Below are 16,688 nucleotides of genomic sequence, written 5' to 3'. Positions count from 1 at the left end.
TATATGATAACAGTTGTGTTTCATTTCGCTGTTTTGCCTTCTGGCACAATGATAATCAACTACCGCGCGGTATTTAGGACGCCGGCGGGAAACATAAGACGACCCGCGTTATGAAAATTAACATTTTATTTATCTAAATTAAATTGTTCAGAAGGTGATGCTAAGTGTAGCATCACCGGTAAGTTGATAACTTTTGCGACTTTACAAAATTATCGATCTCGTTTTACATTTCCATTTTAAAAATTAAAAGCCGTTTCGGAAAGGTAGTGGGCCTTTAATACATAATAGATCGAAATCGGTGTAGTATAATTCTAGAAGTTCCAATAACAGTTTGTGTTCTATATATTGGTTATATGTTAGCTATTTTGACAATATTGAACTACCATACTTGTATCTTGAACCATCAATGATTTAAGGAGAACTGTCATCCACAAAATATTACTTTTCTGAGTAGACAAGGGAAATTTTGTAGTCAATGGAAGTGTTATTTGAAATGTCAAGAAAGACAGAGTTGAAAGGGAGGAAGCCTGCAGGCGGGCTTCAAAATTAGCACTGGAATGGAAACAACAAGCCTCTTTCTAAGAGAGCAATGCAGTTTAAAAGTAATCTATTACAAAACGACATTCAAAACTAAAACAAGCCGCAATTCCACAATGGTTCTCATTGAATGTTAAATGTTTACAGTTCATTAACATGCATAGCTTGAAAATTGGATCATAGGATTTTTTTCTTAGAAGTACAGGAACACATCTTCCTCTTTGGGTGCTTTGAAGAATACAAATACAAGACATGTATGCGCCATTCAAGTGTTACAATGAAGTATGTAATACGTCTGTTCTACGCAAAGTAAACACATGTTATGCCCACACAGCATAGAGCCAAAATCGTCCTTGAGCGGTATTGACTTAAAGCTAAAAACATAAAATCAAAACGATTTATGCGTTCTCTTTTAAAATTGTAATTTCTGCAGTGTCTTTAATATATGAATGATATCCAGTTACTTACTGAAATTAGATATCATATCACTTTACTTTTAAATATATTGTCGTCGGTATGGCTTGTCATGCATTTATATTTTATCGCTTTCATCAGAAAGAATTATCAGATGTAGACAATGCCTGGTTAAACCTGACACGTCCTACAAGCCATGACAAGTACGATGTGATTCCAAGATAACCGTAATATGTGCTGACGGTTGGTATTGAACTCTTGATAAGTTTTAATATACGTGACTGACTATTTACACGTTCGGTATTTGCTTAATCTAAAATTGTACGTCAAAACTATACCATGGACAATATATCACACAAAGTCTTGTATATATTTAGTTTATATAATTCAGGTATTCATATTTGCATTGCTATTTCAAACAAACATCGTTGGTGGGTTACTAGATTATCGTCCTGTTAACGACGGCCTCCAGTGTGTTAAGCGTATGTCTTGTGTGTGAAGTACGTTCATGATTTGGGAGACTGCTGTATGTTTGTGTTTTTGACACTTTGTGATAGTGGGACACCTGTGCATAGACAAAGAACGAACACAACCCGGTCATAGTATACTGACAATGAACAAACTTGTCGGATTTTGAACATCGTAATTACGTAAATGAATAGGTTTTTTTATATTTTGGTGAAAAATAACATACACATTAGTATCGGCCTCGAACCTGCCATATATATTTCTAATTTAGTTTGCTTCTTTTTAATGGCGTTTTCGTTTTTGCTTTACTTACTTTAAACGCCTAGGGGCATTCGAGGACGTGACAAGTTTGATGATTTGAAGTCAGGCCAGAGTTTCCAAAGAGAAATCACCGAACTTCAAAATAGTAATTTAGGGATTATATGAATAAAGCATTTCTCGAATTTTAGTAAGTAAAGCTTTGTCCCCCGAAAAAAAACCGTCTTAACCGTAATATGCACAAAGTTAGTTATTTAAAAATTCTAACACCACATTTCTCATATAATTCATGACCTTTTCCTTTCTTGTTATCTGACTATAGTATAGTATTCCCTGTATACGCAAGCGAAGCTTTAATGTCAAGATTCCTGACTAAATGAATCGACGTAAATTTATCTTCAGTCGGGTGTTATATGGTACAATTAACATCCAATGAACTGGCAATAAGAGAATCAGCAATGATATTAAAAGACAATTAACAAATCTCAGGCCATTTTACTGATCGTTTCTCCCGTAAGACCAGATGTACTGTGGATATCGAGCAAAACTGATTCAACAATATGTGCGTACTTTTTGCGATTTCGATTCATCAGTATATGTAACAGCAAAGCGATATATATATTTGTGTTTGATTTTTGAAGGTATTGGCATTGAATCATGAATACATCAATACCGTAACCGTGTAACAAACAACATATATTTTAATTTATTGATTTCAGAGGGAGAAGGCTTCATATAAATTGGAAAACTTGTGCCTAATCCCTTGTATATCAGATATTACAACAAAGTAAAAAATAAAAAAGTAATTTGAGAAAAATATTTAAGGTGCATAAAATGATGTGTAAATATGATTCACCAAAATTTTGTCGCAATTGGCTTTTCAACGTTATTTTGTAAATCTGATCACGTTATAAATTCTATTATGAGAAATATGAGCTTCCATTAGTGTGTGTATAATTGTTTATGTTCAGATCTTTATCTGTAGCCCCGTCCAGCAGACCCACGGACATAAACACACGCCCCAGATTGCCGGTCTGACACGATATTACTTATATCTCTTTATCATGTCTGGTCATTCGACCATCGTCCGAAATAAGTCAATCTGTAATACGGTCTAGATTAATATTGTTAGTGTTGGTCAAGTGTTGTATTACTTTGGATATACAACGATTGGGGACATCTGTATCGTGTTCCCGTCCAGGGAGCTGTGTCAGTGTCAGAAGTCCCTACAAAGACGTCTGTCTGATTATATCTCGGCTTGTGTGAAAGAGGATCATTTAAAGGAAGTACAGAACGGCAATGGTATACTGACTATTTACGTAACTCAGCAGACAAAGTTTCAAGGTGAATTATATCATATAACAAGTACCTACTTAGATTATATATGAAATCACAATACACAAATTCATTATTTTTGCAATGATAACGATAAAACAATTTCAAAATCTATGTCTCACTGTTAACTATCTCCGTATGTTATTTCGTATCTGTTGGTAGATATTTTACATGAATGTTAATATAACAAATTATTCGCTGTACTAGCGATGACAGATTAGACGATATGCTAACACATTTCTACATGATTTTACACTTAATCTGTCCAGACAGGTGCGATCCATCACGTGCGAGGCACGTGCCTGTCGACAGTTTCTTTAAATACTGGTTAAATGGACAAACATTTTAAAATGTATAGCATTTATTTTCTTTCGATATGCTGACAGATTTGATGATTGAAACACGCCATAAATCCATGGGTGTACTTTCAAATAAACATCAATTATGTTGACACAAACTGGTAAAACAGAAAAAAACCCGAAACATATGCTTCTGATAAATTCAGCAAGCGGGGGTCGTCTTACAATAGAAAGAAATCAAAGATGATAACAATCTTCACGAAACAAGGTTGCCATGACTCCAAATATCAGGCTCGAGACACGTTATATCGGTAAAGGTATGACGTCACGTGTAGGATGACGTAGACTCCAATGTAATATTCTTCTATCAGTCGACTCCGAACATCTAAAACTACCTTTAAAATGAAACTAATTTTTCAGGTCAAATATCAATCTCGACAGCTTTTAGGAAAATGTGATTTTCGGTAATAAAATAGTTCCAGTTTTATTTGTGTATACTTGCATTGTACTCTTAGTTTATGTCTTGACTTTAAAGGGAGTTCGTTTAGACTGAAAGAATGATTTGTATTGATCTTAAACTTTTAGTGGTATATGTTTCAGTCGTTAATTGACGTGCAATCATCATTAAGACAAAGGCACCAGATGAACGTCAACATTGATTATGAAGTGAAGAATGAAAAAAAAATTGTTCTTTTTTTTGGACGAAAACACTTTCGTCAAGAAACTTAACAGACAAAAGCCAATATTATATTGAAATATTTTGAACGATACTTAAGTAATACTGGATCCATGACGACTATATGAATTCGTCAATAGATGTTACGATACTGTACAGTAGACGTGTTTACAGCGTAGGAAGTTCCGCTGATTTCGTTTCGATCAACCACATAAACATATCAAGTTTCTGACTCGTTTTAAAATGATTTATCTGTATCCGAAATTACATTTTGCTAGCCGTCGTATCGGTATTAACGTCATAAATTTGAAGTCAAACCTTTTGATTTCACTTTCAACTTACCATTCTCGATACGAAGCTTTGCTAATGATGTCATTTTACATGATCGTTTCAAAACATTCTAATGGAATAGCAGATATTTCAATACCCTGTTTCATGAACATTCATTAACTTCTTAATTCCGTTTACTTAAAATTCTCCATAGGAAGTACCAAACAGAATTTAAGGAGATTCCCGAACTTGAAATGTTTTCCTTAAATTCTGTTCAGTAATGTTTTCGTACAGAGAATCTTAAGTTAAGGAATGCCTTAAAGTTAAGGAACGTTCGTAAAACTGGGCCCTGATATTCCGTTGTTAAGATCATAAAATATTAGTAACATACGAGTCGAATACTTTTGTTCTTCATGAACAATACTTTAAATGCGAAAACAATGTCCATGTCATTTTTTTCAAATTTTCGTTTGTATTCCTTCAAAAACATGGGTGACGGTTAAATATTTCATATTTGCACATTACACAAGTATGTTTGCGAGCGTAATGGCATGCATTTGTGGGAAACAGACGTGGGTTTTGCTCACGTGAGGTAACTCTGTAATATGCAAAGACAGAATTGTAGCCTAATAAAGACTCTACATAAGGCCTTCCCCATCAAACCATTACTTAAACACCAAGTCGCTGTAACCAGACAGGCTCGTTAAGTAACTAACATGTTATCCTATACGCTACAAAGAACAAGCAAAATGTAACAGTCTCGGTCACTGAGTGGTCATTGATTACATGTCTTCTAGACATTTACAATGGCTGGTTTCCATCCCTTAAACACATGCTCCCCGTCCTACGGACATGTAATTTGATAGAAAGAACGAAATTGTCTTCTAATTCTCTATTTTAAGGTCGCCAAGCTATGTTTTACAGCGACTTTTTACGGCGACCTAGACAAGACTTTACGACCATTTGTTCTTTGTTGTATTGGTCATCTTTTGCAGTCGTTTGGGACGCATTATATTATAGTCAATTACGTTATTTCTCCGTTATCTTTATTGGTTTGTATAGAATAATATTTATTGGAGTTATTATTGTTACATTAATTACAAGTCATATAGTTCAATTGCACTATTAAAGAAACGCGTAGGAATGCTATTTCTTTTATTGATTTGACGACCGAATGTTAGATAGACTGTTCCTCAGTAGGAACATGTATAAACCATATCAAAACAAGAGTGACGACGGAAGACTATTTTATTACTGGTACCCTTAGCGGGCATAGAATATCACGATATACTTTGTTAAACATACCTACGGCTTACATCACATCACCACATTTACATACCCAAAACATACCTACGGCTTACATCACATCACCACATTTACATACCCAATACATACCTACGGCTTACATCACTGCGCCACATTTACATACCCAATACATACATACGGCTTACATCACATCACCACATTTACATACCCAATACATACCTACGGCTTACATCACTGCACCGCATTTACATCCCCAAAACATACCTACGGCTTACATCACTGCACCACATTTACATACCCAATACATACCTACGGCTTACATCACTGCACCACATTTACATCCCCAATACATACCTACGGCTTACATCACTGCACCACATTTACATCCCCAATACATACCTACGGCTTACATCACTGCACCACATTTACATCCCCAATACATACCTACGGCTTACATCACTGCGCCACATCCACGTTCCCAAAACATACCTACGGCTTACATCACTGCACCACATTTACATCCCCAATACATACCTACGGCTTACATCACTGCACCACATTTACATCCCCAATACATACCTACGGCTTACATCACTGCGCCACATCCACGTTCCCAAAACATACCTACGGCTTACATCACTGCGCCACATCCACGTTCCCAAAACGGACGACATACAGGTATTAAGAGACTGTTCAGCCTATTAATGACTATATGTAAATATGTTATGAACTGTTCCTGTAACATCTTGCTTTTAATACAGAAGTTTGATGTCTGATTGAACGCTTACATGGGATATAGTCAGAAAAAACCAAGCAATCACAACAATACCAATACAGTGACTTCATACCCAACGACATTTTGACCGAAAAATTTCGTTAGTTACATGCTTTACTTATGGTCGAATCTTTTTCGCTACTACTTATTTTTCCGAATTATATAACGCTGAAATAGACTCCATGCACAATAAGTTTGGTTTATACATGTCAACACGCGTTTGGGAACCGTTTTTCTTTTCTTATTCGAAAGAAATATCAATTTCATAAATAAGTGTATTTTACTAGGGGAAGCAGTTTTTGCGTATTGCTACACCTGCTTACCACGAATATGTTTTCACAAAGGCTTCGAAACAAAAACTATACAAAATATTAATATAAAATGTGAGTGTGGCAATAAACAAACTAACGAAATGTTACCAGTACATTGTACCTCAATGGAAAATATACATCTCATAATTGCTACCTTGATCATTTAATATTCAAAAGTTTAATGACCATGAAACAGCAAAAGAAGTTTAAGGTGAACAAACATTGCACAAATTATTTTTGGGCAAAGTCAATCACGGCACTAGAAACAATGATGTATTTATTATCATCAAGAGACCAAGGCTGACTATTCACCGCCTACAAAACAATTTCCCTCCAGGGGCCGTGACATTCACGCTCGCGGCCATGACAATCAATAGCTTAAGTGTTGTGCTCTATAATTACGTATCAAATAGAAATCTAAGGTTCCCAGTGGGCGGGTCGAATTTGCAATTCAAGAAGTTTTCTGTGTATTGATTACAGAAATACGAAACTAATCATCCTGCCATATACACAAATGTCGTTCTAAAAATGTACATGTAATGTTACGGTACAAAGTCGAGCTCGTCCCTATGGTTGGTTCCGCTCCTACTTAGCGCTTAGCATAAATTGAGTGGGACGACTGGTAGCCGGTTTTCAGTATTGTTGCCGTGGTGTCTGCTGTCTAGTGTCTTGGTGATATGCTTCGGCCAAATATTCCTATTAACAAGGAGACGACACAAAAATACCACAGACGACCAAAATATACAGATATTCAAACACAGAACGCACTTCACAAAGGCAGAGGGTCCTGGCTTAAATCAACCCCCAGCAAAATTAATATTAATGCAATTATTTATTACCATACTTGTATATCAAGCAAGCAAGATTTTGGGGATTTTGAAAATGTGGTTTAGGTACGTTTTATTAAAGGTACATGATATATGAACGTTGGGAAATAGTTATCATGCTATTTGAGATAAATTTTATAAATGATGAAAATTGTAATTATCATTAGCATTTCTTAAAAAATGAAACATTCGCTTTTCTATTCTTTATATGTATCAAGAATGTTAAGATATTGAGGACGTGGCTTATATCCTGCCATTGCTTTGCTTGAATCACATATATCATACATCATACATGTACCATACATAATTAAGCCATTCACATATCAAGGTCGCACATAAATCAGCCATAGCAAGCCATGAAATATGAACAAAAATGATAAAGTTATTTTTGCTCAAATGCACCAGAAAAATGATTTATATGCTTTCAAAATAAATCTGGATCTCCTCTATGTCTAACACGTATTACGTTGATATCAATGGATACATAGACTGATAACTCACTATATCAAAACATATTTTTGGTTTACAAAATTTACATTACATACCGCTATAAATGAAAATATACTGAGGAATGCCATGTTTGTCGATAGTTAGAGCCAGTATCACTGCTATTGACAGATCTCGGAACCTCTTCATTTACTGTTGTAAAATCATCCAATACACTCGTCCTGGTATTTGCCAACAACGCAGGGCATCGCAACTCTTAGAAATCGGCCCTTATCACGTTATATGTTACTACCAAAGCTCATTCAGTGTAAATAGATCTGTCCATGACCACCTCAAAGAAACAGTATAGTTCCTTACTACTCTAAACCCTTCATAATAGCTATTACACTTGACATTCTTGAATTCATGATTGAATATGTATTATCGCTATTATCCAGTACTTAACGCTAACAGAAGATGCTATTAAGAATTTCTGACCCGTTGACATTAAAGCTTTAATACATTTATGCGAGTTGTCGTACTTTTATTTTATGACATACACTTCATATTGCCGTCACATCGTGTTTATAGCATATAAGTCTTCCTTATGGAGACTCGAATCGAATACATATACGGCTTTCTTACATATTTTTGACGTTTCATTTTGCTGACGTCACTGATACGCTCGCTCATGTGATTTTGCGTCATCATAACAATATTCAATAAAATGTGATTTACTCTTTTTACTTTAAATCCTATCAATGCTTTAGCCAAAGAAGTTGAAAAGAAAAGATAATGACCATGTCAATTATTTATTTAATATGTGGCGTAAGATTCAGAACAGAAATAACACGACGCAATTGTTGATCGATTATATTACTAATGTGAGACTTCTAGACGACAAAACTGTCAAAAACCTTTGTGTAGTATTCGTTAAGCCTTCACGATATGAAGACCACCTAAAAGGGCATATCAACAAAACCTCTGCCTATCAGCGGCATTCGATTTGTATACATATTAACAATTGCAAAGAATATCAAACTCAATCATATTCAGTCTTGCAGGTTAGGGGTACGTTTAAGAAATTTTGATGTTATTTTCAAACATATACAAAAACTTAACTAAAGTAAAAGCAAAGTTTAGTGAATATTTTTTATAGAAGTCACTGTAAATTAAGTGACGGCTTTTTTTGGTTTGCTTTATGAAGGAATCTATTTTCGGTTCTCACTGTGAGGAAAATGTTAAAAGGGGAGATACAAAATGATGACGTAACATATCAAAACCGATGTGGTTGACGTTTTCATTATAATATACGTTTCTTAACAACGTTTATATTATATTTCGACTAACTGGATCGTATAAGAAACAAAAAAGACAAAGAGATTGGACAAAATCAAGTATCACAGTTAGTCGGTGGCTGAGGGATATGATATCACGACCAACTCGAGGGTCCCATTGACAGAAAAATAAAATGATTTTTGACTAGCGGAAAGATTTTCCAACATATTACTACCAACCCGTCTCTGGGTTTCGAGTTCGAATACCATACGGGCAGTTGCCAGGTATTAACCGTATAGACCGGTGGGTTTTTTCCCCGGGAGGAGGATTTCCTGAACACGTCATTTAAATGACCCTAACATCTTATCCAATGTATTCATTTGTCCCAATAACTGTTATATACGATGTGTAAAAGGATGTTAAAAACAATCACATTTTACATATCTTTGAATAAATAAAAGAAAACTTCATGTTACGCTGTTGTAGACATCATAATACTGAAAAAACTAACACCGTGATTATCATAACTTATCTCAAGTACGGATTACTGAAATATGAAATGGTTGATCAAATGCTTAGTAGACGATATAGAAAGTGGCATCCTTGGTATCTGACTTCTTAAGCCTGATCTGTTTATAATCCTACATAATTCCTAGGTCAGGGGCAGATCACTCGATCAATTTTCGCCCGGCAGGTGCTGCGGCCAGAATTCGATTGAAACTTTTGTAAGAATGAGAAAATGGGTAAAGACGGTAAGGAATTTATCTCATTGAAATTAATGGTGACCACCTATGGGTTTTATTAATTTCATCAGTTTGCCTTTTTATCATAGAGATGTTTCAGGAGTCTAAAGTTGTGTAATGACCAGAAAATATATGCGCCCCGCTGGTCATGTTCTGGCTAACACTATAACGAGTTGGTTGTCTATACTCCGTTAGGCAAGTCCATCGTTGGTACTACCAGATACCATATGGACCGAAATATAAAAAGTATTGTTAGCTTTAAAAGGTAAATTCAGTACTACTATGCGGTGCAGGAGACTATTAATTGTTGTACCAGATACCATATGGACCAAATTATCGAAAGCTTTGTTAGTTTGATAAGTTCAATTTAATACAATATGGTACAACGGAGTCCATCATTTTTATACAGTTACAATATGGGCCAAATTCTCAAAAGGTTTGTTAGCTTGATGAAATAAATTCAATATAATTCGGTGTAACTGTTTAGTTCTATCCGAAAAATTCGACGTTATATAAAACTGTCAACGTCCCTCTTTTCTTATATGATAAAATCTGCACTATTTATTCCAACCTTTACAACTTACCGTTTATTACACTGTTCAAGTATTTCCTTGTGTTCCGTATACTCTGATTGGCTATAAAACTACAATAGGTTTACATCTTGTGTTACACAATGTAATTCAAATCATACAAAGTGGTAAATAATTTGATTTAAATTGCACTTAAACACGTATTGTTTCAAACAATCCTTCTTGATTTGTTAGTTACAGGAACCCTTATCCCGATTGAGTATAACATGTTGCAGGTGTCGTACTTGGCTTGTAAACCAATTAGATGTACATAACGACTAGATAGATAGTACCGATATAGCTGTATACTAAACATACACATTTTATTCCAAATTATCTCCAGGAGAACTTCCAGGCTCTCCTCAATATATTAAACGACAGTTAATGCATGGTTTTCCATTTAAATAAATTGACCCTTGCCGTGCGCTCTAATCTTTTTATTTCTGAGTTGGATGTGATAAATCTTCAAGATATATAATTATGCGGATTCCATGGTGATAGTTTACTTTCATTATTTTATTTCCGGGTACTACTTAAATAAATCAGGCCGTGATTCATAGTACACCATCTGACTAGAACAGGTATATCAAATACAACGCATTATCCTTCCGTGAAACACAGCAGGTGAAAATCTCGTTCGTGTTATGTTATTCGACTATTTGGTATTTTAGCCATCTTCCTATCTTTGATTCGTACAAAAACAGAAATGTAATTTATAAGAGCGATATACCTCCTTTGATGTCAAGGTCGTTCTTGGAGTGAGAATTAACGTGACTAAGATACCTTCATATACCATACATTATATCACAGTATCAAATTATAATTTTATGAACATTAACTTAATCCTTATTATCCTATCTTTGACCTTAATTATCCTGAAATTGGGTTTTCACATATGCATTATACCAGTATGGTTCGTTTCCTTGTATCGCTGAATCGACAATCTCCTATAAGTTTCATGTTCTCGCTATTTGTATATCAACTGCTATAGTACTGTATACAATGTCCGTGGGATATTCCGGTACATAGCAAATAGTATAAAGAGACTCGACTCAAAATATAAAACGTATCTAAGACTTCATAAAGTATATGGCATAAACCCAAACAACGTCGTTTCAACATACAAATCAAAGACATACATCTTGATAAATTTCTAATGTTAGAGACATTTGTTGCATCAGGGTGGGTGTTTAACGGTTATGATTAGCGATTCTGATACTTAACGATTTAATAGACTAAAGTAATAGACACATTTCGGCTAACGGTGGAACACCCTTTCGTAATAAAGAGAGCTCAAACACGATTTTGTGTTTTATTTGCTTTCTATGCCGGTAAGGAAACAGAATAGATCTTTAAAGTTCCCTTCTCGCTTGCAACAAATCTCTGAATTAGCACATAATTTGGCACTTACTAGTTTAACCCGATCCCTGTACACTAAGAGGCGTGAGAAATACGCTTTAGATCTAACATGATTAACAAGTACACATCTCTCCATATAACATTTTCTTTAATAGCCTCGCCAATATCTTTATCTTTAAAATCAATATTTCCTACAGCGGAATACATCGATGGAATATAACCTTGTCAGCTTTATTAGCTTTAAGTATTATTTTAATGGTATTTATCACATAACTGGCCCGTTCAGCAATGTTATATATCCATGTCATAAATATCTTAAGACACAGCGTAATAACACCATTGCGACGTCACAGGTAATTATGACAATATAATGAAAATATTACGTCATGCTATTGTCTCGGTGGACGTAAACGTCATATTCGAGCCGGATTTCGCCACTTTTAAATAGAAACAGAATTTAATGTTTCGACTACGTTTCCATAAACGCCACAGTATGTGATAAATAGAATCTTACACTCTTGACTATCTAATATGAAATTCATTAAACTCGTGAAATGATGTGTTATTGCACTCGTTTAGGAGATTTCCTATAATACAGCCACTCATGTAAGAACCTCTCTATATAATGTCCGATATTTTGATTTGGTTTATCAAATTGAACTCTTTAATTAACAGCTAGTACCCCACGTGTACTATGTCTTGTGGTGTATGGATGTTTATATGTTTAAGGAAACTGTTGTATATTCTTGTTGTGTCTTCATATAATAGAGGAGAGCTTGTCCTTTTTATAGTTTTATCTCACTGAAGCCTACTGCTGAAGACACCAAAGGTACACATCCCATCCGGTTACATTATCCGAAAGATCGAAAGATCTTTAATGTGGTTCAATGTCAAAACATGTAATCCCGATAGTAATAATATAAAAGCAGGTTGTATTACATTGAAGATCCAGTAATAATCGATTTGGTTTTAAAATCATGATAATAATTACAGCCGCAGTATTCTTGTAGACTAATAATGTTTATGGCGTGAACGAATAGGTGGTTCCGGTTAAGTTAAGGTTCGTTATTCTAAGGTCTTTAAACAGTACGGGGAACTTAATGTAATGAAATTAGGTATAACTAGCGCATTGAATAATATTTCTTAATACATTATAATACCTCGAGGGTCAAATAATTAATGATATGAAAAATCATTGTTTAAATCATTAGGTTAAGCATGATCATTTGTCAGGTTTGATGAAATACAATATTAAATATTGATGTACAATATATTCATTTTACATTCATACTTTCAATATTTGTTTCTGTGATTGTGCGATGAACCTTTCACGTTTTTAAAAATCGTGGATTTTTAATTACAATTTCTGTATAAATCTCTCTGGAAATTGGATTTTTCTCGCTTTTTAAATCACCATACGTTAAACCGGTTGCGACAATTACGTTGGCATTTCGTCCCATTCAAAATTTCAAAATAAATGAACACCATTTATATTCACAGTTTACTTTCGTGTATAGAATAGATGAAAATGTAGATAATTCGTATACGTGCACGTGCTCCATGCCTGTGTAAAAGGTCTACAACAAAACATTATTGTTGACATCGCATTAAAATTCCAACGACAATCCCATTGTCTATGTCTGAGATGTTTCTAGAAGTACCATATTATATCCCATTTTTTGACCAGGTTATCTTTCAAATTTGGATTTATATTTAACTCACTGCTATAAGTTAGACATAACTACCTTATTAAGTTGTCAGAGATTAAAATGGTCAATAGATTTAATGCAATTAAATCGTTTAGCTTAAGGTATAAGTTGAAATTTAAAACTCCTCGCACAAATGACATAGCTAATCTTTATTAAAGAACTATACAAAACGACATTTTTCAGGGTTAATAAAAACCAGATTTCAATTATATGAGAAATTACGAGATTGACAGCACGAAGTTCCTTTCATTCGATAATTTGATTAAGAAAACTAATTTATAATACACGTCTTAGATAGACTTTCAGTCCAACAGATGAAGCAGAAAAAAAATCTTATCGCGTTTTGCTACGTCCTAACTTATAACCTTGCTGTAATATGATAATTTCTGCTTTCAAATTTATAAAAACGGTTTTGTGAATTTTTTATATCTAATTGGAGCCCTTTCATTAAACATGCATGAATACGGAAAATTCAAGTATGCAATAACAATGTTACAGGTACTTGCAAACCGATCGTCGGTCTATAAGACATCTATGCTGATTTTTATTCAATTTTTATTTTTTATTCATTAGTTATTGCCATAAATATTAATGCAACAGCTCTTTATTGTTCCAACTATTTTTACCGAAATAATTTGTGCTTTGTTTGCAACAAATAATGAATAATAAGTATTCATATGAAAAAAAACAAACAAACCTTTTGTTCGGCAAACATCTGTAAATCTTCTAAATGTTTCCCTTATGTTAAACATATAAACAATGCTTTGAAGTGAAATAAACATTGTCTTAAGAGAATTGACAAAAATGTAAAATCTTTATTTATAAAGTGGTTTATCAAAGTTAACTTGTAATCGAGCCATCCCTTGTGACGAGAAGCGAAAAACTAGACATTTCAACAATATGTTATCTATAACAACAAGAAACGGTGACTTACCTTCATGGCTATCTTGTGATAAGATGCTTCCTAGCTAGATGTAAAATCCGGTATATGATATGATGTCATAGTACAACACATGTTTTCTGTCTGTACCCATGTCATAGAAGAAAGTTCGTCTCTATGATATCAATACGATACAGACACAAAAAGATTCCACGCGATCGCTGACAATTAACAGTTGATCGTCACGGCAAACCCTCATATACCAACGTTTATCGGCTTGTAGGGTTTATCAACATAACAGATGACTGACGGTTACTTTTTTTCTGTAGAAACATCAGATTGTAAACTAACCAGATTTCGGGTATTTCATATAGGAGTGCATTCTCTAGGTGTACCAGCATATAGAAGTCAATAGTACCACCGATTGTGTATAATTGGTATCTTGACGAAGAAGGCCTGCGTTGAAAGCATTACTGCTTCGTGAAAGCGTACGAGATGAAAGCTAACCATTTGGCTCGTCGTATGCAAGATAATACTATTATCGCTACCAGTTATTCTCTCAAGCTTTCCATAAATCAGCGCATCGAGATATAAACACAAATCTACGCTCCGCCTTAGAAAATACATTAATTTTGTGTTCTTACAAAGTGTTCATGATGCGCGTCGAGTTATTTCCAATAGCATTATTATCTATTTGTGAGTATCAAGTTTCTCCCTTTAGTGTAACGAAAATTATATTTGTTCAAAGAACTGTATTCACTTTATACGAAAATCAATTTTTGCTGATACAGTTATTATCTATATAGTTGCGAGTAGTTTCACTTGTCTCTGTTTTTATTCTCAGAATTAGTCATAACAAGTGTATGTCACCCTCCAGGAACACTACAGGCACATCACTACACACTGTTCTAGCTGTGATGGAGGTTAAACGAGAGTTCACGCTAGCGATTTGAGGCTCACGGCTTTAGAAGAAATATGAAATACGGTTAGTAATAATATCATAAAGTAAGTCGCGTCCAGCTGCTACAGTAATTGTCTGTTCTTTTATATATTCTTGAGAATGCTTTATCCTTGTTGTATATATATAAATGAATAAGTAGTTATAATAATAAAGCCGGTTGTATCTGGACATACATTTGTATGTGCCATAAGTGGTCAGAAATTAAACATGTTTTCCTTTTTTCATAAATTAATTATGAATTACCATATAATGGAGTTATATATATCTTTTAAATAAAATATTTCACAGACCTTGGTTTGTACCAGTTATAAGACAGAAACCAGCGCCTTTGCGGCGAACGACCATCTCAAGACCAAAATATAGGTGAATAAAAGAAGACTATAGGCGGTATCAAGGAGGAAGATACGTGATATCAAGAGAGACAATACGTGATGTCAATGGAGACGATACGTGATGTCAATGAAGACGATACGTGACATCAAGGGAAACGATACGTGGCGTCAGGGGAGACGATACCTGTCGTCTCCCTTGACGATACGTGACGTCAAGGGGGACGATAGGTGACGTCAACACGTGTCGGTCGGCAAGGGAGATGATACGTGACGTCACAGGAGACGATACCTGGTGTTAGGATGGACTAGATGTGGTATCAGAGGAGACGATACGTGGTGTTAGGTGAGCCTAAAGGTGGTATCAGAGGAGACGATACGTGGTGTTAGGGGGGACTAGATGTGGTATCAGAGGAGACGATACGTGGTGTTAAGGGAGACTAGATATGATGTCGAAGGAGAAAGTGGTATTCAGGGAGACTATAGTTGGTACCAAGGGAGACGATAGATGGTGCCAAGGGAGACGATAGTTGGTGCTAAGAGAGACTTTTTGTGCCAAGACAGGCTAAAGTTGATGTCAAGGGAGACTATATGTGGTGTCAAGGGAGACTATATGCAATCTGATTAAAATACAAATCCTTATTACCACTACGTTTGATAAGAGGATCTGACAAACTCCCATTAGGGCTCACGTTGTGCTGTTATCTCGCCCAAAGAGAACGACAAAGCTAAATGTTTTTGTATACTGGGAGTAAATGGAGTCATCAATTGACACAGCAAAGTGAAGAAAATTGATTTGATCGAAATTACACGTGGTAAAACAGTCATCCGAACATGACCCCACATGGGATGTTGTCAGATCCAATATTTAATGGAGTGGTTATAAGGATCGGTATTTTAATGAGATTGGACTATATGAGGTGCCAAGGGAGACTATATGTGATGCCAAGAGAGGCAATAGGTGGTGCCCAGAGAGACTATAGGTGGTACCAAGAGAG

At 35.0% G+C, this 16,688-nt stretch overlaps 1 protein-coding gene across 3 annotated transcripts in view; it reads right to left on the bottom strand.

The window, feature by feature from the left end:
- Nucleotides 1-16,688, bottom strand: part of LOC138333512 (neuronal acetylcholine receptor subunit alpha-10-like) — a 78,345-nt gene that overhangs the window by 32,326 nt on the left and 29,331 nt on the right. The window contains exon 1 of one of the 3 annotated variants that reach the window (XM_069281936.1): nt 14,455-15,016. The exons of the other annotated variants lie outside the window; for them this stretch is intronic. The gene's annotated coding sequence lies outside the window, so the exon portion shown is untranslated. Of the gene's footprint in view, nt 1-14,454; nt 15,017-16,688 lie in introns of those variants that run through there. 3 annotated transcript variants of the gene reach the window in all.

This window comes from Argopecten irradians, chromosome 10 (assembly GCF_041381155.1).
Source record: "Argopecten irradians isolate NY chromosome 10, Ai_NY, whole genome shotgun sequence".
NCBI classification, from domain to species: domain Eukaryota; kingdom Metazoa; phylum Mollusca; class Bivalvia; order Pectinida; family Pectinidae; genus Argopecten; species Argopecten irradians.
The sequence above is the reverse complement of the archived record's forward strand: the minus strand, read 5'-3'. Positions and strand labels throughout refer to the sequence as shown.